The sequence below is a fragment of the Equus przewalskii genome, chromosome 23, assembly GCF_037783145.1.
Source record: "Equus przewalskii isolate Varuska chromosome 23, EquPr2, whole genome shotgun sequence".
Lineage (NCBI taxonomy): Eukaryota > Metazoa > Chordata > Mammalia > Perissodactyla > Equidae > Equus > Equus przewalskii.
The window spans coordinates 4,451,223-4,464,480 of NC_091853.1; the positions used below are offsets into that span (position 1 = coordinate 4,451,223).

Below are 13,258 nucleotides of genomic sequence, written 5' to 3' on the forward strand. Positions count from 1 at the left end.
AGCCAATAGCATTATAAGGAAGCCATCTTGGAAGTGGATCCTCCAGCTCCAGTCAAGCCTTCAGATGATTGCAGCCCCAGATGACAACTTGACTGCCATCACCAGAGACCTTGAACCAGGACCACCCAGCTAAGCCACATGCAAATTCCTAACCTGCTAAATTTTGGACTTATTTGTTTCACAAAAATAGACAACTAACATTAGATGTCTATATTTATGCTCTGCAGCTTCCCCTAAACTCGCTGAGATGAACTTATTCATTCATTCAGCAATTATTTATTGAGTGTCTATTATGTATGGGCCAACTCAAGTTGAGTTTTCAGGAACCTAAGAATATAACCATGAATAAGATTAGTAAGGTTCCTGCTTTCATAGAGTTCACATTATAATGCAGAGTTATAGTTATTTGGATATTTATCTTATCTTCCTGGCAAGATCACAAAATTCTGAAGGAAAGGAACACATTTTTATATCCTACAGAATTTAGCATTGCAAATCTAGTTGTTTTGTATTATCCTGTTAGTTTTTTTCAAATATCTGTGATTTATGTCTACCAAAGATTTCTTGAATGCAGAAACTCTGTGTGTGTGTGTGTGTGTGTGTGTGTGTGTGTGTGTGTGTGTGTATTATGAAATAGCAACAGGATCCCCAAACAGATGTCTGTCTAAGCTGGGCCCCTATTACTACTTACCTTGGCTCACCTTCCACTACCAGCATGCTGCGCCAATAGGATTATGGTGAGAATCCTATGCTGGAATATTCTCTTAGGATGACAGTTCTTTTTCTCCTTCTCATCTTTCCCAAAAGATACATAGTCCCAACCTTTCTACAGAAGTTCTGCTTCCGCAATCTGGTCAAGTGCTGAGCTAACCTTTGCTGAGAAGGACAGGACTCTTGACATGTACACTACATATAGATAAGAAAAAGAAGTCAAGCAAATGACATTGGACATGATATTTAACTTCACCTGTAAAGTTGGAGTAACATACTCCCAAAGGTTGTTTTAATGACTAAATACGTTATTATATATAAAATGCTTAGAATAGTGCCTGGCAAATAGAAACCTCAGAATATGTTAGCTACTATTAATATGTATAGAATGCCCTCTACGTGCCCAATGCTTTGCTGGGCACTTCAATGTTATCTCATTTTTTTTTTAGGAAGATTAGCTCTGAGCTAATCTTTTTGCTGAGGAAGACTGGCCCAGGGCTAATATCTATGCCCATCTTCCTCTACTTTATATGTGGGATGCCTGCCACAGCATGGCTTGACAAGCGGTGTGTAGGTCCGTACCTGGGATCTGAACCAGCAAACCCCAGGCCACTGAAGTGGAACATGTGAATTTAACCACTGTGCCACTAGGCCAGTCCTTTTATCTGATTTAACTAAAGTTAATTCCACTATTACTCGGATTCTCATAGGTGAACAATACTGAAACAGATGCTTAATTAAGATTTCCTGACGCAACAAGTGAATGAATAAGAACAAAGCTGTTGGGCTGACCCCGTGGCCGAGTGGTTAAGTTCGCGCGCTCCGCTGCAGGCGGCCCAATGTTTCGTTGGTTCGAATCCTGGGAGCGGACATGACACTCCTCATCAAACCACGCTGAGGCAGTGTCCCACGTGCCACAACTAGAAGGACCCACAACGAAGAATATACAACTATGTACTGCGGGGTTTGGGGGAGAAAAAGGAAAAAAAAATAAAATCTTTAAAAAAAAAAAAGAATGAAGCTGTTCTTTCTAGACCGTCTTCTGTCATCCCCTTTGTTTTCTACACCAGAGATCTGGATGAAGTGAAGGGACAAGTCTTACTTTTGCTTCTTTTAGTGCAAGGTCTTGGAGGTTTTGACCATGTGTCCTGTGTCACGGTCAACATTCAACCAATAATGATGTTTGTTTCACTTCCAACACAGCATCCATGTCTTGCATCTGCTATTCACTCTCCTAAGCAGCATCTGAAACACTGAAGCAGAAGCTCTGTGTGTAGCTCCACCTCACTGTGCCAGAGTTGCAGCTTTCAGACTGGAAATAAAATAAAAGTATGCACAAGGCTGGTAGGTGGGAGGGAGGCAGAGAGGGGGAAGGAGAAAGAGGGAAGGAGGAGGAAGAATTCTGGCTTAGCTCTGAGGTAACACAGGGCTTTACAAGAGCTCGCTAACATAAAGAATTGAACAGAATGTTGCCAAAACTAGGCTGCCTGCAAATGCCAAAGGATAAGAATCCTTTATCAGGAACACTAGGAACCCTTTCAGGAGAAAAGCATAAAGAATTCCAGGAAGCACATATTCAAAACCTGTTTCCTAGGCAGCTGAAGCCGCCCACCTTCCCTTGAACAAATGGAGCCAAGCTCAGTTCTCAAATGTGCCATTTGCTTTGCCTTTCAAAACAATCCCGAGCGTTGAGCTGGTATCTTTTGCTTTCTGTAAGAAGCCTGTAAGACAAGGGTTTAATGCTGATGCTGCCTTCTATCTGACCACTGGAAATCCCTTAATTTTAAGCCCTGCTCCCAGTTGCCCTGCCTCAGCTTTTGGCCCATCTCTGTAGCAGCCTCAAGCTGAGTTGTCACTTCAGTGACTGTGGAAATAGGACATGGCAGTTGTCTCTTGTAGTTCTCTGAAGTTCTTGCGAAGGAATAGAGCAAAGCATCTATTGCTGGATTCTGGGACCCTAAGGGTAGATTTAAAAGTCTGGCTTTAGTTGGAATATGAGGCAAGGAGACAGATCTTGGGGAGGAAATGAGAATTTGCTTAAATAAATTATAGTATGTCAATGTGACAAAATATTACATAGCCATTAAGAAGCATGCTGCATGAGAGTACTTAATTATATGGGAAAAAGTTCAAGGATAAAGATTAAATGAAAAAAAAAGGCAAGTTTCAAAATAGAATTGTCTCAGTAAAGTAAAAATGTGTGTACCTAGAGGGAAAAATGCCAAAATGTTCATCATGGCTACATCTGGCTAATACAATTAGGGGTAGTTTTTAATTTCTTTTTTGTTTTTGTTTCCTTTCAAATTTTCTGTGATGAACACATATTAAATTTTAATCATGAAAGGGATATTAATGTAGAATAAAATAGAAATAATAAAAGAAATATAATGTACAAATTGGGTGAGAGTAGTGCCAGGTCACAACCATAGAATTTTCTGTGATGTCACATTCTTCTCTTGTCTCTCTTCTCTCCACCTCTAGTACCTGTAGTCCCATCTGTACAGGTTAGCATTTCAGTATACATTGTCCTAGGTCTCTGGTGGCTCTCTGAAGGCATGTTCTGTTTCCCCAGAACTGTGTCTTATTTTTTCTCCTGCACACAAAGCCCCACCTTCAACCCCTCAGCATAGAGCGGCACACAGAGCAGGTAAATGGTTGAATGGTCAGTCTGGCAGGGCGACCATCAATATGAGGATGGAGGGTATGTTGAGAGTTACTAGGAAAGGACTGAGTCAAATGGCCCGAGATAGAGTGAGAGAGATAGATAAGCAATTTCTTCCTCTCTAACTTTGTATTCCCTAAGAGGGAAGTGAAGGGAAACAAGGGGACCTTCGAAATCACATTTTAATTAGAAAGAAATTCTCTCTCACACACACACACATGCACAGAGCCTGTTTCTCATTAGGATCCCTAGCTCCTAGTATAGAACTTGATAGTGCTCAATAAATTTCCTTGAATTAATAAGAACAAACCCCCATTCTCCATTGTATAGTGTCACCAGTGTCACCATGGAGCCTAGTTCAGACTGGAGAACTCACTAAGCAGGGCAGACCAAAGCTCCTACACAAACATAAAGTTCAGAGCCCTCACGAGGGGAAGGAGTTCACCAGAAGCTGGGGCGGCCAGGGCGGCCAGGGCGGAGAGGGCGGACCACCGGGTGAAACTCCGTCCAGGATCTCCTAGCTCCCCAGGAAGCCTGGCAGGCAGCACTCCTCAGCGAGTGTGTGGCCAAACACCGTCCTTTCCTGCTGAGAACTGGAATGCCTTACAGGATGGAGACCATGAGAAAGGTCCAGAACAAGCCATGGCAGACTGGCAGTCCACCAGCCATACCTGTTTTTTGTTTCAGTTTGGTTCAGTTTGACTTTGAGTGACTTTGAATGTTTTGTAAATACTTGATTTTAAACGCCTTATTTTTGATGGCATGGTGCAGGTGTGCCCCTGTTGATCCTGTCCCACCTCTTCCTAGTCTTCCAGCAGTTTCTCTAATTTATACTACCTGGAAAGCATTTGGGCTTATAACCTCTGCTTGGAAGGAAGGCGTGGGGAACAATGACTCTAATATTGTGGAGAAGATAATAAAAGTATTAATTATACTGGCAAACATCCAGTATGTGTTTACTCTGCGCCAGATTCTTTCCTAAGGGCTTTATATGCACGTATCATCTGACCTTCACAGCAGGTTGAAGCTGACACTGTAGGGATTCTGTTGGATGCCCTCAGACCCCTCTTCCTAGTTCTGTTTTCCGCCCCAGCTTCTACCCCTTCCCAGCCATGACTAACCGCTGCAGGCTCACTGACTCTGGAGCTCCCCAGCAGGATCAGGTCGGGACTTCACTTGGAAACTCACCTTTGCTGGGCCTCTTCCCCTTCCCTGTCCCACTTGAGTACTCTCATCTTACATTTGAAGAACTGAAGCCCAAGATTGCTTGTCCCAGTGCACAAAATGGCAAGTTGCAGAAGCTAGATCCGCCTGAACTTCAGAGTGCTTCCTAAAGGCAGGTCAAAATATGACAGAAAAAAATAAATTGTGCAAAAGAAAACAAAGCCTGAACTCTTCCTTTTTGTACACAAAGTATAAACCATTTATAGGGTCGCAGTGATGGTTTATCCAGGTGTGTCAACCTGTCTCTCTTTTCACCTATCTTTCCTTCCCTTCCTCCCATCTAAAGGCTCTTTACTTGGGAAAACTGTGACACAGACAAGGTTTAGTTGAAGAGCAAGGTATCTTCCTCTTGTGAAGAGGCTGCCTGCATGTTGATAAAAGTCCATGACGGTAGATGTGTTGTTCCACACAGCCAACAAAACCAATCTGCCACGTCACCATAACGAAAAATAACGCACTTTGCAGCTTAGCTAGCTGTTTCGGTATTATTGCAATATACTTGAACCAAATAACTGCATAAAAGCTGAGTCATATATTCATACATTCAACAAATATTTAGCGAGGCCTACTCTGTGCTAAGCACTGCAGTAAGATTTGGGGATGCTGTGATGAACAAGTCAGGCTTTTGTAAAACCATGCCATGGAGGGGTTATTTTTTGAGGCAATGGTGATGAGGGCAACAGTCACCACTTTCCACAAGTGCACGTCAAGTAGGCTCTGTCAGCTTCGTCATGCTCCGTGACAATAGCAAGAAGAAGTTCTCTGCAGGCTCTGTCTCAGGTCTGTCCTTTGAGTTCCATCCGCCTCCATGTTTTAATATTCTCTAAACGTCACACAAAAGCACAGGCACGTCAACGGAGGGCAACCATGAGGGCTCCCCTCCTTCCTCCTTAAGTTAATCATCTGTTTTCTGTGTTTGCACTTGGACCCTTACCCTTGTGGTAGACTCAAGGATGAGTCAAATGATTTGCCAAAATCCCCAAAAACAAAGATTCTGTTAGGAAGTCACAACAAAACTGAAAAAGTGGCCTGTTTCTCTTGCGTTTACAAGTACTGCAGGTGCCTTGAGTGTTTTGAGGTTTTTTTCTAAGAAGAATGAAACATCCTGGGTCCTTCATAGCTACCTTTTTCACTGATGTTTTAAATAAAGACATGGTTCAATCTAATAATAATAATACTTTTAAAAATCTACTACTGTTTTCAAAGTATTTTACTTTGGCATATGTATTATTTGATAGTAAGTACTTATAAATACACATAATTTAATTTTTTTATTTACTCTTTAAAAATACAGTAAGGAAAATATTATTGTCATGATTTTACAGATGAGAAAATTTAAAATCAGAGTTTTTAAATTACTTGTCTAAAATCATAACAGTTCTGCGTGTTTCCGCTATGCAAAGCTAGTGGTTGGTACTTTTATTTGAATGGATACTTTCATTTGCTTTAATTTTTCATATGTATTCTAGAGGGTATTTTCTTCTATCGTTTATTTTCCATTTTATTCTGCCTCGATTAAAAGATGAATCAAAGAAAATCTACTTTGCTTTTTTTTTCATTCTCTTGGTATATAATATTGTCTTGAAATTTGGTTATAAGGATCATAGCATTTTAATATTTTCCACTCTGCTTCCATAACTGGACAATTATAAAAAATGGCCCTCTGTTTTCATTTTATTGGTCAGTAAGTTATTTCAACAATTAATTCTTTTTGCTCTTTAGCTGAATTAGTTAAAACATAGTGTCAAATGAATATTATGGCTGAAATCTCTGGTCAGCAATTTAGATCAATCTCTTTATTATCAATAGTAATAATATAACAAAGATTTGTATATTGTCAGTTTAATATTCATTTTAAAAGAAAAACATTTCTTTGAAACATTAGCTTGTAAGCTCTGAGGAGGGAGAAAACACATCTATTTGGTTTCACAAATTTAAGTGCAGTGCCTGGCAGAGCAGGCATGACCTTGAGGATATCGAAATCCGGAAAAAGACAGGCAAACAATAAATGAGGTGCAGAAGGCTGGCACAGAAAACGAAAGGAACGACAAAGAAAATTAGCAAAAAAGGCTTGCTGGAGATGAAGGTTAAAATTACTGACCTTTGAAAGAGAAATTCTACACTTCAATTTCACAACCACACGGGCTTGTCCTTTTCTTATGCCCCTCCCCCCCTCCTCTGTCAGTGTCTCCAGCGTGCCAGCGCTTATAGACGACAATGAGAGAGAAGCCCTTGGCTGAGATGCCAATATCCGGTCAACCTTCCCCATCTTTAAATAGCCCCTCCCCTACAGGACTGTATTGCTGTAGACAAATAGGATTAAGTCAGGATAGAAATGGAAGGTGGTCGTTGGATGTAAGGAGAAGATCCGCAGAGGAGATCTCCTAAGCTGGAGCCTCGGGATCTGTTTTGCAACAGTGGATTGTTGGTGATGTTTACAGAAACTCAACGAAGCATGGGGATTGGTGTTTTTTAATACTTTTTTATGTAGGAAGATCCCTCTGAGGTTCCTACAAAAACCATGAAACTTTTCTCAAAAAAAAAAAAAAAATAGCCTGCTTTTACATGTACTCATTCTTATTTTCAGTTTTTCTTGGCTCTTCCACTCCCTCATTGACCCGTGGGCTCCAAATCTATAGCCCCAGGGTAAGAGTTTCTTGTCTAGATCATTTCTACAGCCCTTCTAGGTCTAGCATTCTATTTGTCTCTAAGTTAACATGGTTATATTCAGATTCAACACTGCCAAGTTTTAGCCATACTACTTGGATTAAGTTTCTTGACATTTCTGAGCTTCTGGTGCTTCATTGCAGTTCTGAGGATTAAAAGAAACAATGTGTAAAAATCTTGACGTCTTTGCCTTCACCTCTGTGGTAGACCAAATAATGGCCCCTTTCTTGAAGATATCCACACTCTAATCCCTGGGTCCTGTGCATTTATTAAATTATAGAGCAAAAGACACTTTGCAGATATAATGAAGGTTACAGACTTTAAGACAGGGAGATTACCCGGAATTATCTGATGGGTCCCATCTAATCACTTGAACCTCAAAAGCAGAGAAATTTCTCCAGCTGGAGTCAGAGAGACGTGGTAGAAGAAGCATCAGGAGAGGCGAGGCAGAAGAGGTGAGAGAGACCTGGAACGTGAGAAGGACTTAACTAGCATTGTTAGCTTTGAAGATGGAGAAAGGGGACCATAAGCCAGGGAACACAAGTGGCTTCTAGAAGCTGAGAACAACTTTCAGCCAATAGCCAACAAGGAAATGGGGACCTCAGTCTTACAACTGAAAACACTGGACTCTGCCACCAAGCTGAGACATCCCAGAAGGGGTTCTCCCCCAGAGCCTCCAGGAAGGACCGCAGCTCTGCCGATACCTTGATCTCGGCCTCGTGAAACCCTCAGCAGAGCCCAGCCAACCTTCCCAGACTTTTGATCTGCAGAAATGTGAGACAGTAAATCTGTGTTTTTAAGCCACTAAGTTAGGGGCGATCTGTTATGTCAGCAATAGAAAACAAATACCACCTCATTCCCCTACTCCCGTGACAACCTCCTCACAGAATGCTCCGTTTGTTGCACCCTAAAGTGAATTTACACCGAGATGGTGCTGGTTGTAGGCTTTGCGGGGTGTTTTTTACCTCAAATTATACTCACTCCTCTGCTTCTAAGTGAAAGGAATTTTAGGCAGCAACAATCAGGAGGCGGAAGGTGTTTGAAAGCAAGACACTTTTTTCCCGGCATTCCTGCAGTTAGTCCTTAGAGGAAGCCACAAGTCCAGCCAGCCTTTTCACAGGCGAGGCTCCATGCGTGTCGGTGAGGATCTGTCCGTGAGGATCTATAGGGACCGGTCCTTCAGCAGCACCCTGCCCTCCCTACCAGAATGGCACCACTCTTTTTCTTGGACCTCCAACTCTCATTTAACTGTTTTCATGAGCCTTAGGTTGCCTTCCACGTCTGTGCCGGTTAGGGGACCCCTCCAGGAACGTGGTCTCAGAACTCTGCTTGTTTCCACATGTGAAGGACGGCTGTCAGGAAGCCGGGAGACAGCTGCGTGAGGACGTACGGAACTACCAGTAAATAATCTGCTTTCATGGAACTCCTGAGCTACCTTGGAATTCCTCAGAGCACTGTCGTTGCTGAGCTGGGGCTGCAGTAGCATTTTATCAAGTTGCTCCTTTGAAGGGAGTGAACCCCAGTCTTCTAAACACTCAAGCTGCCTATGTGGGGCAATAAGTTACAGGAAACCAGGTGACTTGGCTTGGACCTACAGGGGATCATACCTAGGGGTGCAGGTATTTGACATGAAAAATGCACCTGGTCTGGATAGTCTCATACAGCTCGGAAGTCAAGACACGAATAAGTGGACACCAAGTGACATAAGCTCCAGAGAGACTGTGTAGGGGCCCTTGGGGTCATCAGAAAACATGATCACAGGAATAGTGCTTTTTGGGTGGCAAAATGTGACTGACCAGCCATGTTTTCCAGAATTTTGAAGTAACATGGGAAAGAGAGATTTGACTCTTTCTAGCTTCTGTAGCTATTGTCAAAGGGACTTGAACCAAAGCATGGGACAGCATTTTCACTGTGTGCATTTCTGAAGATTTTCTAGATTACAGATGTAGACATCTCTGTCTCATCCTCAGGGGATTGGCCTGGCTTTTCTTGCTGGCTGCATTTCCAACGGCCTCTTTGATCTCGGGTTGTTCAGTATGCCCTTGTGCTCAGCACTTCCAGGACTTGCAGCCACAGCTTCCTCTCTTCTGGCTTTTTTCCTCTTGTTACAGACAAAGCATTAGATTGTCTAGATAATAAATTCCAACTCAGTAGACGCAACATCTCAGAATGTAATTTGCCTCTCATTACAATGCCCTTTATGAATTTTTTCCTAATGTTTACTCTTTAGAAATGTGCATCAAGATTTATAAGTGTTGTGGACATAGCTATTCGTCTAAAGCCCCTACTCAGGACCATGGAAGCAGAGGATCCTCAGGAGACAGAGGAGGAGAGCAAGCAAACTTTGGAATTAGAAATTCTGGATTTAAACCCCTGACCACACCATAGTAGCCTTGAGTAACTATGAAATTTCTCTTTGCATGTCTCTTTAACTTTAAAATTGGAGTAATTAGACCCATGTGTTGTGAAGATTCATTGGGAATCCATGTTCAGACAATGGCCTCCAAGCCCCCTGGCCCTCCCTCTCAACCTCCTCTTCTCTGTCTTATCTTCTGCCTCTCTCCCCTTGCTCCTCCCGCTCCAGCCACACTGTTCGACTACACGTTCCTCAGCACACCCAGCATTCTCTCCCAAGGACGTTCCCACTCTCTCTTCTCTCCTTGGAAAGCTCTGTCCCAAGATAACTGCATGGTTTGCCACACCCCCATGTATGTCCTTGGGCGAGCTGCTCAAGTCAGAGACCTTCCCAACCACATTCCAACAGCAACATCACAGCCACCCTTACTCCACCCAACCCCAGTATTTCTGTCCTTCTTGAGTACTTTATGTATATCCGCAGCTCTTATCAACCCCTGACATATTACTTATTTGTTTATTTTGCATATTATCTGTCCCCCCATCCACCATGGAGGGTTAAGGTTCACCATTTTGTTCACTACTATATCCGCAGCAATTAGAAGCATGCCAAAAACATTTTATGTGCTCAGAAAATAAATGCTGAAAGAGTGATGGAGGGGACTTATGTAAAGTGCTAACATCCAGCCCAGGGAGAGACAATAAATCATAGCTAAACACAGTATGTCTGAGGGATAGTTGTCTAAAAGAAACTCTTCCAGAGTTTTTCTTGGTTATTTAGAATTTAAACTCATTTCCCTTTTGACTTAGAATTTAAACTTACTTTAAAGCTTTGAGAGGAAGGAATATTTTGGATCCCAAGGGACAAGACTTAAATCACCTTAGAAGTAGCTACCTATTGTACCAATAGGAGACCCTAGGCTGGTTCTGTGATCCAAAGTGCCGATTCTTCACAGAAGAGATCAGGAATCATTTTTTAATGGACTATTCAAAATAAGACAGGAAGTTGGAGGAGAGAGGGATATTTAGCTCTCGGAAGAAGTGATCCCATACAGTGAAAATGGCATGTATTTGGGCATCACAGGATCTGGATTCAGTTGCTGATTCTACCACTGAACAGCTGAGGGAACTTGAGTAAGATTACCCTCCCTGAGTCCTAGATTCTCTTCATTTTAAATGATGGTGAGAATAGATATCATCGTACAATGTTTGTTTCATGCATGTCTCATTTATGAGAAACGAGGCCATGCGTATGACAGCGCCTTGCAAACTGTCTATCACACACACGGACCGGCTGTTATTATCGTTTAGTGGAAACTGTAGGCGATACAGGTTCTCTTGACCTCAAAAAAATGCCACTTAGTCATTCGTACAAGATTGTGACTTTGAGGTGTTAAGTTCTATTTTGCAAGTTTCTTTCCAGTCTGTGACTTTCTTTGCTCTGAGCTTTGATAGCTGTCTAGCACATTCACTTTTACATTCAGACAGTACTTTTCTTCAAGAAACTCAAAAGGCTTTGTAAACAATTTTTCATTCATTCTTACACTCAGAGAGAAAGAATAAGACTCTTGGGGCTAGCAAAATGGAGAAAAGCAAGAGCAGGAAAGCCAGGCCAACTTCTCACCCATGCATTGACTCTCATTTCTATGAGTCTGTGCAAGGAGAGCTATGTGCCCCTCCCTGGCCTGCTTTCATCTCTACCAGGAGTCTAAGCCAGGGTTTCATCCAAGATATGTGGGAAGGAGAGAGGGCTCTTACAGAATTTTTTGCAGAGAGACTTTAACTTATACCACTGTGGAGAGGAAATGACATGGTTCAACTCTTGTTGGCCATTCCAGGCAAGGCCCTGGAGTCTCACATCCTGAGGGCTCATCCACACCATTGCACCAGATTACCTCATAGCTAAGGCCATCTGCTTAGATCCTTGGGTAACAGGAGGCCCACTCTAGTCTCCAAGCGACTTTCAGTCAGCCTTAAGCTCATAAAAGTGAAAGACTTTCATGAGAAGCTCCTCATGAGACCGAATGTACTAAACACCTCATTATTCTTTGTGTGGTGCAGATTTAGGCAGCTTCCTATTTGGATCTTCAATACTAAATTGCCCAATCTTTCTTAAATTAGAAAAATATCCTACTTCCATCCTGTTTTAGTTGTTCCTTTTCATCAGGCCAGAGGTGACCGGCAGGGACTATGGAAGCATGGACACTTTGGCTTCAGTCAGCTTCGCACTTTCTAAGTTGGTGTGTGAGGCCCAGAAACAGATTGATGGGAAAGTGCTTCCTGAAAAACCCTCACCAAAATCTGTCCCATGTATTTTTTTTTCCAAAAATAGACCTGTCTCCTTCAGGGAAACCCAATATTCAGAAGGGGCAAGACACATGGGGATGCAAATACATCCTATAAATGCCGGATTGTGTTTTGCCATAAATATTGACTTCTGTTCTTTTCTGATTTTCTTTGCCCTTGGCTCTCATCCACCAAGTAGCCAGAAGTACAGGCTTCATCGAGGGCCCCAGCGGCCAGAGGAACAACAGGATCTTGTCCCCGCCGATGTCCATGCCCTTGGATGTCATTTAAGCTCTCCGACTGCTCTCCTTGGCCTCTGAAATGAACACATTACTTGACCTTATGTAAATTATAAAGCTAATGAGAGGGTAGAGTGAGAGGAGTTGTTTAACCCACATGTAAGCTGGAGCCACACTGTCCTTAAACTGTCAGATGAAATTGCCTCCAAATGGCTATTACTTGTGAGAAATGTCTTACCTCACCTGGTTTTCCTTAGGATTCTTTTATTTCCTGGAGAAATTTTCTCCTAGTCAACCAGGCTCTGAATTTCTGCTTTCGTCAAACTACTTCCTTCCATAAATCATCCAGCCACCCCACACCTGCATTCACTTTTCTGTACCATCCTATTCTTTGTGCGATAGCACCCCCATTACTTCCAGAAACCACAACCCAAGACTGTGCCCTTGTAGATGACGTTCGCTGAAGTTCTGAGAAAATGGAAGGTTTTAATATGGCACATCACAAAGAATAAGAAAGGAAAAAGTAGATCCCAGAGTTCTTAGAAGTCCTCAGGCTAACCCTCCTCCAGGAATTTCTCGCTGGTCTCCACAGCCACGTTTCCAAGCCTCCAGCTTATCCTCTCCAAACTCTCTCTCTCTGCATCAACTACAGACTGCTGTTAAGTTCTTGTGTGTAGAGGTTTAACTATCAGCGCTGCCCTCATCTTCCTCCCCGGTACGGTATCGACTCCACAGAAGTGTTATACTGCTCGCCAGGAGGTAAAAGTGGCTACCGCCAGTTATGGTTGCTAACAACACTGTTTCTATGCTATTGCACCATATTGGAAAACCATATTTTTAGCAAGAAAACATTCTCCAATGAGTTCTTAGCAGAGTAAAATCTGACATCCAACACGCACTTCTTCAGAAATTTTTATCAGTTGCTATTTGATACATCTAAACCTCGTTGACAACTGACTTTCAAAAGCATAATTGCAAAACGTTGCGAGATCATGAAGTGCTTCATCTTGGCTGGTTTATGGAACCAATCACAGTACATGTAATGGGAGAAGGCCTTATGGGGAAAGCTACAGCAATAACTTTCTAAAACTTTCCCTTTGTCTTTTTTTTTTCT

At 42.4% G+C, this 13,258-nt stretch overlaps 1 long non-coding RNA gene across 2 annotated transcripts in view; it reads right to left on the reverse strand.

The window, feature by feature from the left end:
- The window catches only part of LOC139078977 (uncharacterized), a 64,476-nt gene that overhangs the window by 24,669 nt on the left and 26,549 nt on the right, over positions 1 to 13,258 (reverse strand). Inside the window, exons 1-2 of one of the 2 annotated variants that reach the window (XR_011532201.1) lie at positions 1,814 to 2,877; positions 692 to 906 (exon numbers count right to left, since the gene is read on the reverse strand). The exons of the other annotated variant lie outside the window; for it this stretch is intronic. This is a non-coding gene — a long non-coding RNA (uncharacterized lncRNA). Of the gene's footprint in view, positions 1 to 691; positions 907 to 1,813; positions 2,878 to 13,258 lie in introns of those variants that run through there. 2 annotated transcript variants of the gene reach the window in all.